The sequence below is a fragment of the Macaca nemestrina genome, chromosome 8 (assembly GCF_043159975.1).
Source record: "Macaca nemestrina isolate mMacNem1 chromosome 8, mMacNem.hap1, whole genome shotgun sequence".
NCBI lineage: Eukaryota > Metazoa > Chordata > Mammalia > Primates > Cercopithecidae > Macaca > Macaca nemestrina.
In genome coordinates, this window is record NC_092132.1 from 148,813,491 (window position 1) to 148,823,527 (window position 10,037).

At 34.9% G+C, this 10,037-nt stretch overlaps 1 long non-coding RNA gene across 2 annotated transcripts; it reads left to right on the forward strand.

Annotated features, from left to right (window-relative positions):
• Positions 1 to 270: 270 nt before the first annotated feature.
• Positions 271 to 5,389, forward strand: LOC105491863 (uncharacterized). Of its 2 annotated transcripts, XR_011606584.1 has the most exons (4): positions 271 to 373; positions 3,236 to 3,613; positions 3,697 to 3,931; positions 5,001 to 5,389. It is a non-coding gene; the product is annotated as an uncharacterized lncRNA (long non-coding RNA). The 2 variants fall into 2 exon arrangements; XR_011606583.1 differs by lacking the exon at positions 3,697 to 3,931.
• Positions 5,390 to 10,037: the final 4,648 nt, after the last annotated feature.

The following is a 10,037-nucleotide window of genomic DNA, read 5'->3' on the forward strand; positions in this document are numbered from 1 at the left end:
GTCAGGAAACAGGTGACTATCAGGCAATTGTAAGGTAGCTGGTGACAGGGAGGGGAAATTTCCTAACAAAGAAATACCTTGAGCTTGTGGGCAACAACTTTCCGATTAGAACTTAAAATGACAGAGTTTGACCTTCCCCTGAGGACATGACCAGGTTTGCACAGTAAGGGGCTTAATGGTGGAGCTTGACATACATACGACCTTCCTCTGGGGGCACTAGGCTGGTAAGAGAAAATTGCTCTTAGAGAGCATGCGCATAACTTCCATGAACAAATGGCGCATTTGGCAAAATGCTGGCAACACTGCACCTGCTGCGAATAGCCAATAACCCGCCCAAGAGGAAGGAAAAGAGGAAGAGACCAGGATGAAAATGGTATCTGTGTAAGGGGCTTGAGCCAAAGTTTGGGCAAGGCACTCAATTTTTGGAGTTGTCCACTTCATTCCCTCCAAGCGTACTTTTCTTTGCTTCATCAAATTCTTGTGTCTGCCTTAAAGGTACTGTCTTTGGGCCAAATTATTTTTTCCAAGAAGATAATGATTGAGGACTGAGGATCCCTTCCAGACTCGCCACCAATTCCCACTTTTAGTAATTTGATAGATAAGGCCCAAAGCCAGTGTGAGGTGTAGTTTTGTCAAAACCCAAATTTACCAACCAGGAGTAGCTGTTGCCATTTAGATGCTGCATGGGCTGTGCCCAGACATGTATGATCTCTAAACTCTGTTCTCCTTGTGTCCAACTGATTTGCCCTTTATTCTCTTTAACAGGAAAAAAAAAAGCCATACTTACTTTTTTTTTATTACCTAATATACCACATATCTTTGAGATACCTGCTTCAAGATAGTTTTTATAAATCCCTCGGTTATTTTAATTTGCATAGGGAAACAAGTTTAGTTTAGCAGCTAGGTAATAAATCATTTGACTTGATTGTTTGTTGCTGCTCAGATGGAATATAAACATAATCTCACTTTATTAGCTAGGTTTTCACATGAAAATTTATTCACATGAATTTTTTTCTTTTCTCGTCTACATAAAAATGTCTAATGTATAAGTGTATATTAATCCTTTCAACATACAGTGGATGAAAACTATCAAAAATCTTTGTCTAGTCATAAATATTTACTCATGGCCTCCATATAGATAAGACAATGATTTTATTTCTACTTAAAGTTAAAAAGATCTAAAATAATCTATTATTTAATAGTGATCCTAATTAAGGATAAAAAGTGAAATCCCCAATCTAATTAATAACTGTCAGTTGAATGGTATTTTAATTTTGCTAAATATGTTGAAGAGTTTCACAAAAAATCAGTTAGGGACACAAACTACTTGTCCACCTTCAAGTAGATGTACCTTATTACATCAAAAATCTCTTGAAGAATGCTTAAACATTAATTAGGAAAATTAGATCTAGAGACCAAAATAAGTCACATATCTCCAAGGACTTTAAGTAGTTTAATAGTCTAGAAATAGCAAAATGTCCTTTATAGCACAGCATGTCTTTATTTCCCTGTATTCTGGTTAGCATACTGATTTCTTTATATTTTAAGACTTCCTTGCCATGCATGTAGGTTTCACAGCTATTAATAGAGTATTTATTTGCAAACCAAAAGAATGGAGTTATAGTTTCCAAAATAAATCTCATAGAGTTGAATTTTAATTGCTTTACAATAGTCTTTGTGTAAAATTTTCTGTTTAGTCTAAGCAGTTTGTAAATACTTCTTATTTGCAAGTAGATAATAGTTCAACATTGTCACTTTATGTAACTAATCCAAAAGTGTGTCAGTTCACATGATCGGTTTCCTCTAATATATGTCTATTCTACTTTTTAATTATCAGAGGTTTTGTGGAAATATGTCTCTTCAAAAAGTTTATATATTATAATCTAAGCAGTTTCTGAAATGTTAATAACAAGAATTTATGAAGCAAATTAAATGACAAACATATACAAAGATAGCTTTTCTCAAGAATTTTGAAATTGTCTACTGGCTGATAAGGTCATTTTAGCCAAAGTGAATATTCTCAGGATCAATTTTCCCCTTCCTTAGCCTTTTGGAGTATAGACCGTGTAATTGAGATTTTATTCTTTTTCTTACCACTTTCATTTAAACATTTTACATGTTGTTTATATTATTCAGAGGCACATATCTTTCTGATAGTTTAACTTGAAAGTTCAATTAAGTTTTCAATAGTTTTCTTTTTGTAAGACTTTTATCCCTTAGAGTTGGCAAGAATTTCCTTCACGATTTCACAGGCAAAATTGATATTGTCATTTTTAAATGAAGCTTAATGGAAGAATAAAATGTTATAAGGAGGCTTGATTTTTAAAAATAAAGTGAGACCATATTTCCAATGGCTTGTGCTCCCACAATGTAATTTGGGAAAGTTCTCACTATTGTGGGAATTTTCCTTTCAAACTTTTATAATAGAAGGAAAATGTATCATCGTCTTCCCCCTCTCTGATTAGGGATCCTTGAGGATTTAAATCTTCATTTAATCTCCCTTCCCCAATAAACTGAAAAATTTCTATTACCATTTTAAAATATGAGGATCCAATGGAACTTAACGTGTGAAGAATAACGCATCTGTAGTTCACTGTAGAAATTGTTGACCTTTGTGCAACTGCAATTGGTAAGTCAGTGATATTGACATCATGTACCACTAGTGGGAAATGGGAGCTATTCCTGTAGCCCTAATGTGGCTGCTACTTGGCTAGACAACATAAAACCTAAGGGAATCCCAGAACTTCACTGAATAAAGGTGGTCCCTACCTCCTACTCACACCTGTGATGACCAATTGCATCTTAAGTGCAGATGGATTCAAAGGCCTCACCTGGGACTCATGAGACTTCCACTTTGCCCTTGATACTCCTGTTGTGTGGCTTGACAGAAATATTTTCTTAAAGAAAAAGAAAAACAAAACAGAGTAAATGTGTTAGTTTTGAAGCTTGTATAGAGTTAGTAGGGTTGTGGGTAAATATGTAGCAAAAGCCTTTGCTGTTAGTAAGTGGAGTGAGAATCAGTTTTGCTTTTCTCCTTTCAGATAAATTGGTTATTCACCTGGTAGTTTGAATAAAAAATGTTTGTTTTCATTCAAATTTATTCAAAGATTTTTTTTTTTTGGTATATTCAAACAAAGCAAGTTTGAGAGGTCTTCAGATTTAAGTCTTTTTTTTCAAAAGATTTATTTCTTTTATGTATTTGACTATTTAAAGATTCCACTTTTATTTTTTCCAGATAAGGAAGCCTCCAATGTCTCCACCACATTTACCGTCTTGCAATTTTTACCTTTTTTCCAGTTTCTCTGAATTCTGGGCAATTTGGGCAAGCATTTTATTGCCGTAGGAGCCAGCTTTTCTTGTTCATTCTCCTTTCTTGACTATGTTCTACTGAGCTTATATGTGTTTATTTTTTAATTTTCAATTTATTTAATTAATTTTTTTCTTCTGCAAGAAGGAATATTCTATATGTTTAGTTGGTTTTTCTACCTACAGTTTGGGGAACTCATTTATAAATGAAGAAGAATGTCTCAATCCCTATTGGAGCTACCTCTTTTACTCTACAAAATGTTCTTTAACTTCAAAGTGCTCCAGAACTTTTTGGTGATACATTAAAGTAAGTAGATAAGACAGTAAAAGCCCTCCCAATTCTGACTTTTTTGTTTCTTGTTTTTTGATGACATAAATAATTTTCTTTAGCACAGTTAACTTCACTGATCTTAGAAATTCAACAATATGCTCCTGAATGACCAGTGAGTCAATGAAGAAATTAAGAAGTAAATGGAAAATTTTCTTGAAGCAAATCATAATGGAACACCACATACCAAAATCTATGGGATATAGCAAAAGAAATACCAATTGGCAAGTTTACAGTTATAAGTGCCTACATTGGAAAAGAGGGAAAACTTCAAATGAACAATCTAATGATGCTCAGGTAACATCGGAATGTATAAATACCAAAAAATAAACACTTAGCAATATCATGTTTAAATTGTAGAAAACCAAAGAGCAAGATTACATTTATTTATTTAAATTTGTACTGGTTCATAGTAAGTGCATATATTTATTTGTTACATGAGACACAGGCATGCAATGCGTAGTAATCACATCAGGGTAAATGCAATGTGTAGTAATCACATCCATCATCTGCAGCATTTATCCTCTGTGTTACAAACAATCTAATTATATACGTAGTTATTTTAAAATGTACAATTAAATTGTTTTCGGCTATAGTCACCTTGTTGTGCTAGCAAATACTACATTTTATTCATTCTTCTAACTATATTTTGTACCCATTAACTGTTCCCACTTTCCCTACCACCCCCCACTTCACTTCTTAGCCTCTGGTGACCATTCTTCTACACTCTATCTCTATGAGTTTAATTATTTATATTTATTTTTATTTTTAATTTTTGAGATGGAGTTTTGCTCTTATCCCCCAGGCTGGAGTGCAATGGCACCATCTCGGCTCACTGCAACCTCCGCCTCCTGCGTTCAAGTGATTCTTCTGCCTTAGCTTCCCAAGTAGCTGGGATTACAGATTTGCACCACCATGGCCGGCTAACTTTTGCATTTTTAGTAGAGATGGGGTTTCACCATGTTGACCAGGCTGGTCTCAAACTCCTGACCTCAGGTGATCCACCTGTCTTGGCCTCCCAAAGTGCTGGAATTACAGGGGTGAGCCACTGCACCTGGCAAATTATTTTCATTTTTAGCTCCCGCAAATAAGTGGAGAAAAATGCAAAGTTTGTCTTTCCGTGCCTCATTTAGTTCACTTAACATAATGGTCTCCAGTTCCACCCTTGTTGATGCAAATGACAGAATGCATTCTATTTTTTATGGCTGAATAGTACTCCATTGAGTATAAGGACCATATTTTCTTTATCCATTCATCTAACTGATAGACACTTAGGTTGATTTCAAATCTTGGATATTGTGAAAAGTGCTGAAACAAATATGAGAGTGCAGATATGCCTCTGATATACTGATTTCCTTTCTTTCAGATATATATGAAGAAATGGGATTGCTGGAGTGTATGGCAGCTCCATATTTAGTTTTTTGAGGAACTCCAAACTGCTCTCCATAGTGCTTATACTAATTTATATTCCCACCAAGAGTTTATGAGGGTCCCCTTTTCTCCATATCCTCACCAATATTTGTTATTTGCTGTCTTTTGGTTAAAAGCCATTTAACCTGGGGTGAGCTGATAGCTCATTGTAGTTTTGATTTGCATTTCTCTGATGCTTAATGGTATCTAGCACTTTTTCAAGCCATGTTAAGGATAAATAGATTTTGATGATGGGTTGATAGCTGCAGCAAACCACCATGGCACGTGTATACCTATGTAACAAACCTGCACATTCTGCACATGTATCCTGGAACTTAAGATAAAAATAAAAATAAAAGATTATCAATTTTATCTTTATCTGTGTCATGACCAAATCAGATCTGCACGTGTGTACAATACACAACGATAATGACTTAAGTTGTCAGAGTGAGAAAGAATCTATGAAAAACCTATGTAAAATAATCTTACCTAGTGGCAAAAATATTACATGAATTCAGGTACACAATAGGTCGTCCATTATTTCCTTGGATACCCTTAAAATTTTTACATCTTTAGTTAAATCCTAATGTTAACCAGTATCTTTAGACACAAAGCAATAAAATCAGAATATCGTAAATTTCACTGCTTTAATTTAATTTATATACAGTCTCTAGTATTTTAATTTAATATCAACATTTAGGCCGGGTGTGGTGGCTCACGCCTGTAATCCCAGCACTTTGGGAGGCCGAGGCAGGCAGATCATGAGGTCAGGAGATCGAGATCATCCTGGCTAACTCGGTGAAACCCCATCTCTACTAAAAAATATTACAAAAATATTAGCCGGGCGTGGTGGTGGGCACGTGCAGTCCCAGCTACTCAGGAGGCTGAGGCAGGAGAATGGCGTAAACCTGGGAGGCGGAGCTTGCAGTGAGCCAAGATCTCACCACTGCACTCCAGCCTGGGTGACAGAGCGAGACTCGGTCTCAAAAAAAAAAAAATTAACATTTAAAATATTATTAATATATGATTTACATGCATAAATATTCACATTAAAAATAAATGCATTTGATGGATTTTCACTAACTGAACCCAGATCTAAAAACATAATTGAACCAGCGTCTCACAAAACTTTCTTCTACCTTATTCTGTTTCATTCAGTAGCCCTCTAAGGGTAACTATCATATTAATTCTAACAACATAATTTTGCTAAGTTTTGTAGATTACACAAATGGAATAATTCGGTATGTTTTCTCTTTTGTCTTTTTTTAAGTCGGTAATTTATTTGGGGTATTCATACATATTCTTGCATGAAGTTACAGTTTATTAATTCTCACATCTATATATGTATCATTACAAAAATATACCACGATTTATCCAGTCTGCTGTTAATGGGCAGTAACTGTTTCAGTCTGAGGCTATTCAACTATCACTAGTACTAACATTCTGTGTTAGTAGTAATCTGCAACCATGATTATTGAATATATGTTTCATAGTGAAAAACAAAAAGTGAAGTAGTGAAAAAGAAAGATTACTCAGAGGATACAGCTGAGATCCCAGAAGACAGAGCCGAGAGTCATGGATGATTATTCTTAGGTCTTGAAATCTAATGCAGTTTGCTCAGCTGGATTTCAAAACTGTTTTGGACCAGAACATCAGAAAGATAATATATCATGATCAAGTGGAATTTATCCCAGGGATGCAAGAACAGTTGAACATATCCAAATGAATAAATGTGATGCATCACATTAACAGAAAGAAGGACCAAAACTACATGGGCTTCTCAATAAATGCAGTAAAAGCATTTGATAAAATTCAACATTCTTTCATGAGAAACCCTGCTTTAAAAGTAGCTTTCAGCTTGCAGTTTATCATATTACATGGATATTTTGACTCTCGCTTCAAAATGATGTCCATTTGGGCTTGTGATCATAACTCACAATGGAAAAAGTGTTAATTTTTGTTTCATTCAGGATTAAGAACAAGCCTATGGCACAATTTGCTTAACCCCAGGGAGACATACTTCCTTTCATGCTACCATCAGTTTATCTTACCTTCCTTCCAGCTGACCACACTTCACAATGTTGTCAATGTATTTAAAATTTAGCAGACTTTTCAACTGTGTTCTATCAGGGGAATTTTTGCATACACCTGGATCCACTAAGGGGATGGATTCTGTTTATAAGAACTTTGTCATTGATTATATTTATGTCCATATTCATATCTTTGTTTACATCTATGTATTAATGTCCATACCCATAACTATGTCTACCCATCTTATTCAACTGATGGTTAATTTAGAATGGATATTTTAAAACGTTTTTGGATTACCCGAATACCATAAACGTGTTGATTGTTCTCATAGTTTGATATTTGTGTATTCCATTTATTTAGATCTGTTAATTTGAGAGAGCCACTTTTCCCAGTTTCATCTGTTGCTTCCTCAGTATAATTAGAATAACAATATCTCTAGACAAAATCACAGGGTTTTATTGAAGTTTCAGATAAGATTGCATATTGAATCAGCTTTGAAAATGCTGGCATGCAAATGCAGCATTATTATTGATATAGAAAAAATGAATGACATTATTTTATAATCCCTAATGTTGCCCTTGAATCTCTGAGCTATTCTGCTTCAAGGCATTTTCATCTTTCTTTAATGGGTATGTTTTCTCCAGGGAACAAGAGTTTGAAACTGAGAACTGATGATGATTATTTGATGAGAGCTAAAATAAAAGACTGAGGACTTTAGGTGAATGCACTATCAAATGGTGAAGATGCATATTTTCATCTTCTTTAATCATCCTCTCTTTGTGAGTTGAAATGGAGAATCATCAAGCTGTACATAATTTATATGTTAACATCAAATACAGTCATATGATTTTATTAAACATCCTTCTATACATTCTCTTTGCATTCATTTTCATCCTAACTACATCTTACATAATATAGTCATACCCTAATAAATTATAGTTAAGTGCAATTCTCTCTGCTGTTTATAGTGATTTAAATTTTAGAGAGAACTTAAAGTGTATGCAATATAGAATATTTTATCAAAATGTCAAAAATACACATATAAACACTGAAAGATACAACTGATATTAATTTCCTGTGTTTCATGTATAATAAGTAATTAAATTGCCTCCTGTTAGCTCACACTTCAGATGTGTGCATTGCAGGACACTTTTATTTGAAAAATGGGGCTTGGTGGTATACATTTTTATAAAACATATAAAGTTATATAGTATAATAATAATAATTGTTATACCTATAAATAAATTTCTTGGCTGGGCACAGTGGCTCTTTCCTGTAATCCCATCACTTTTGGGAGGCCGAGGCAGGTGGATCGCTTGAGTTCAGGAGTTTGAGAACAGCCTGAGCAATATGGCAAAACCCTGTTTCTACTAAAAAATAACAAAACGTAGCCAGGTCTGGTGGCGTGCACTTGTGGTCCTAGCTACTTGGGAGGCTGAGGTGGGAGGATGACTTGAGCCTTAGAGGTGAAGGCTGAAGTGAGCTGAGATCTTGCCACTGCACTCCAGCCTGAGGAACAGCATGAGATCGTGCCTCAAAAAGTCAATAAATAAATAATAAATAAATAAATTTATTTTGATGTACTCTCTATCCAACAACTAACAACAACAAAATCTTTTGAACTCGTGGGGTTTACGACAAGATAAATCTAGAAATGCTATGATTATCAATCAGTTGAGAGAATATTTTCTTATTTATTCTCTTAACTTTCTACTTTGAAGTAAATTCAGGTGAAAAAAATTATTTTAAAAAGCCACCAAAATTCCTATGTAACCTCAGCCATATTCCCCAAATAGTGTGTTTGACACATTTCCTTTATTCCCTTGTCATCCCACTCTCTTTCTTACGATATGTTGTGTTTCTCTAGAGAAGCCTGTTTAATATAGAAGTTGTAAAATATCAAGCAGTCAAAGAAAGAATAAGTATGTTAGGTAGATGTAAAGAATTAAAAGTTAATTGGAACAAGACGTTTTCAGGCCCAAATGGAGTGAGATGGACATGGAGACCGCCACATTTGTTTGCTGGGGAGCACATAGAGAATGCCCACGTATGTGATTCAAGAGAGTGCAAAATAGAGGGAAGGGAAGTAGAAACAGATTCACTTTTACATCTACATGTTGAGGTCTGGCACACCAGAATGTGCCTCTATCCTGTAACACAGAAAAATATTCAAAATGCTAATGAAATAAACATAACGCGTGTAAGGAGTTTGCTGCGGGGACTACAAGGCCCGGCATATTCAGTAGCCCTGTACTTGGGGTTTGCTGCAAACAATATGGCACCTTGATTGTACTTTGAGAAACGGCTCATAATTCCAGGAACAGAAAAGGAAAACAGAAGGAGTCATTGAGTTCAAATTTGAAAAACATCTATCTGATAAGCGGTTAATATCCAAAACGTGTAAGAAACTCCTGAAACGCAATAGCAAAAACTCAAATAACCAGAAGACATACAAGTGGCCAAAAGGTATATGAAAGGATGTTCAGCATCACTAATCCTCTGGGAAATGCAAATCAAAACCATAAGGAGATATCACCTCGCACCTGTTAGGATGGCCATTATCAAACAAACAAACAAACAACAACAACAACAAATAATCATTTAAAAAAACAGGGAAATAGCAAATATTGGCAAGGATGTGAAGAAATTGCAACTTTTGTACACTGCTAATAGGAATATAAACTGGTACAGGTTTTCTGAAAAACAGCATAGAGGTTCCTCAGAAGATTATAAAAGGGGCTCCCCTATGATGCAGCAATTCCACTCCGAGGTATTTATCCCAAAGAACTGAAATTAGAATATCGAAGACGTAGTTGCCCTCCCTTGATCACTGCAGCATTATTCACAATAGCCAAGAGGTGGAAATAACCTAAATGCTCATCGATGGACGAATAGATTTAGAAAAATATGATGCATTCATGTAACGAAATATTATTCCACCTTAAGAAAAAGAAAATTCTGT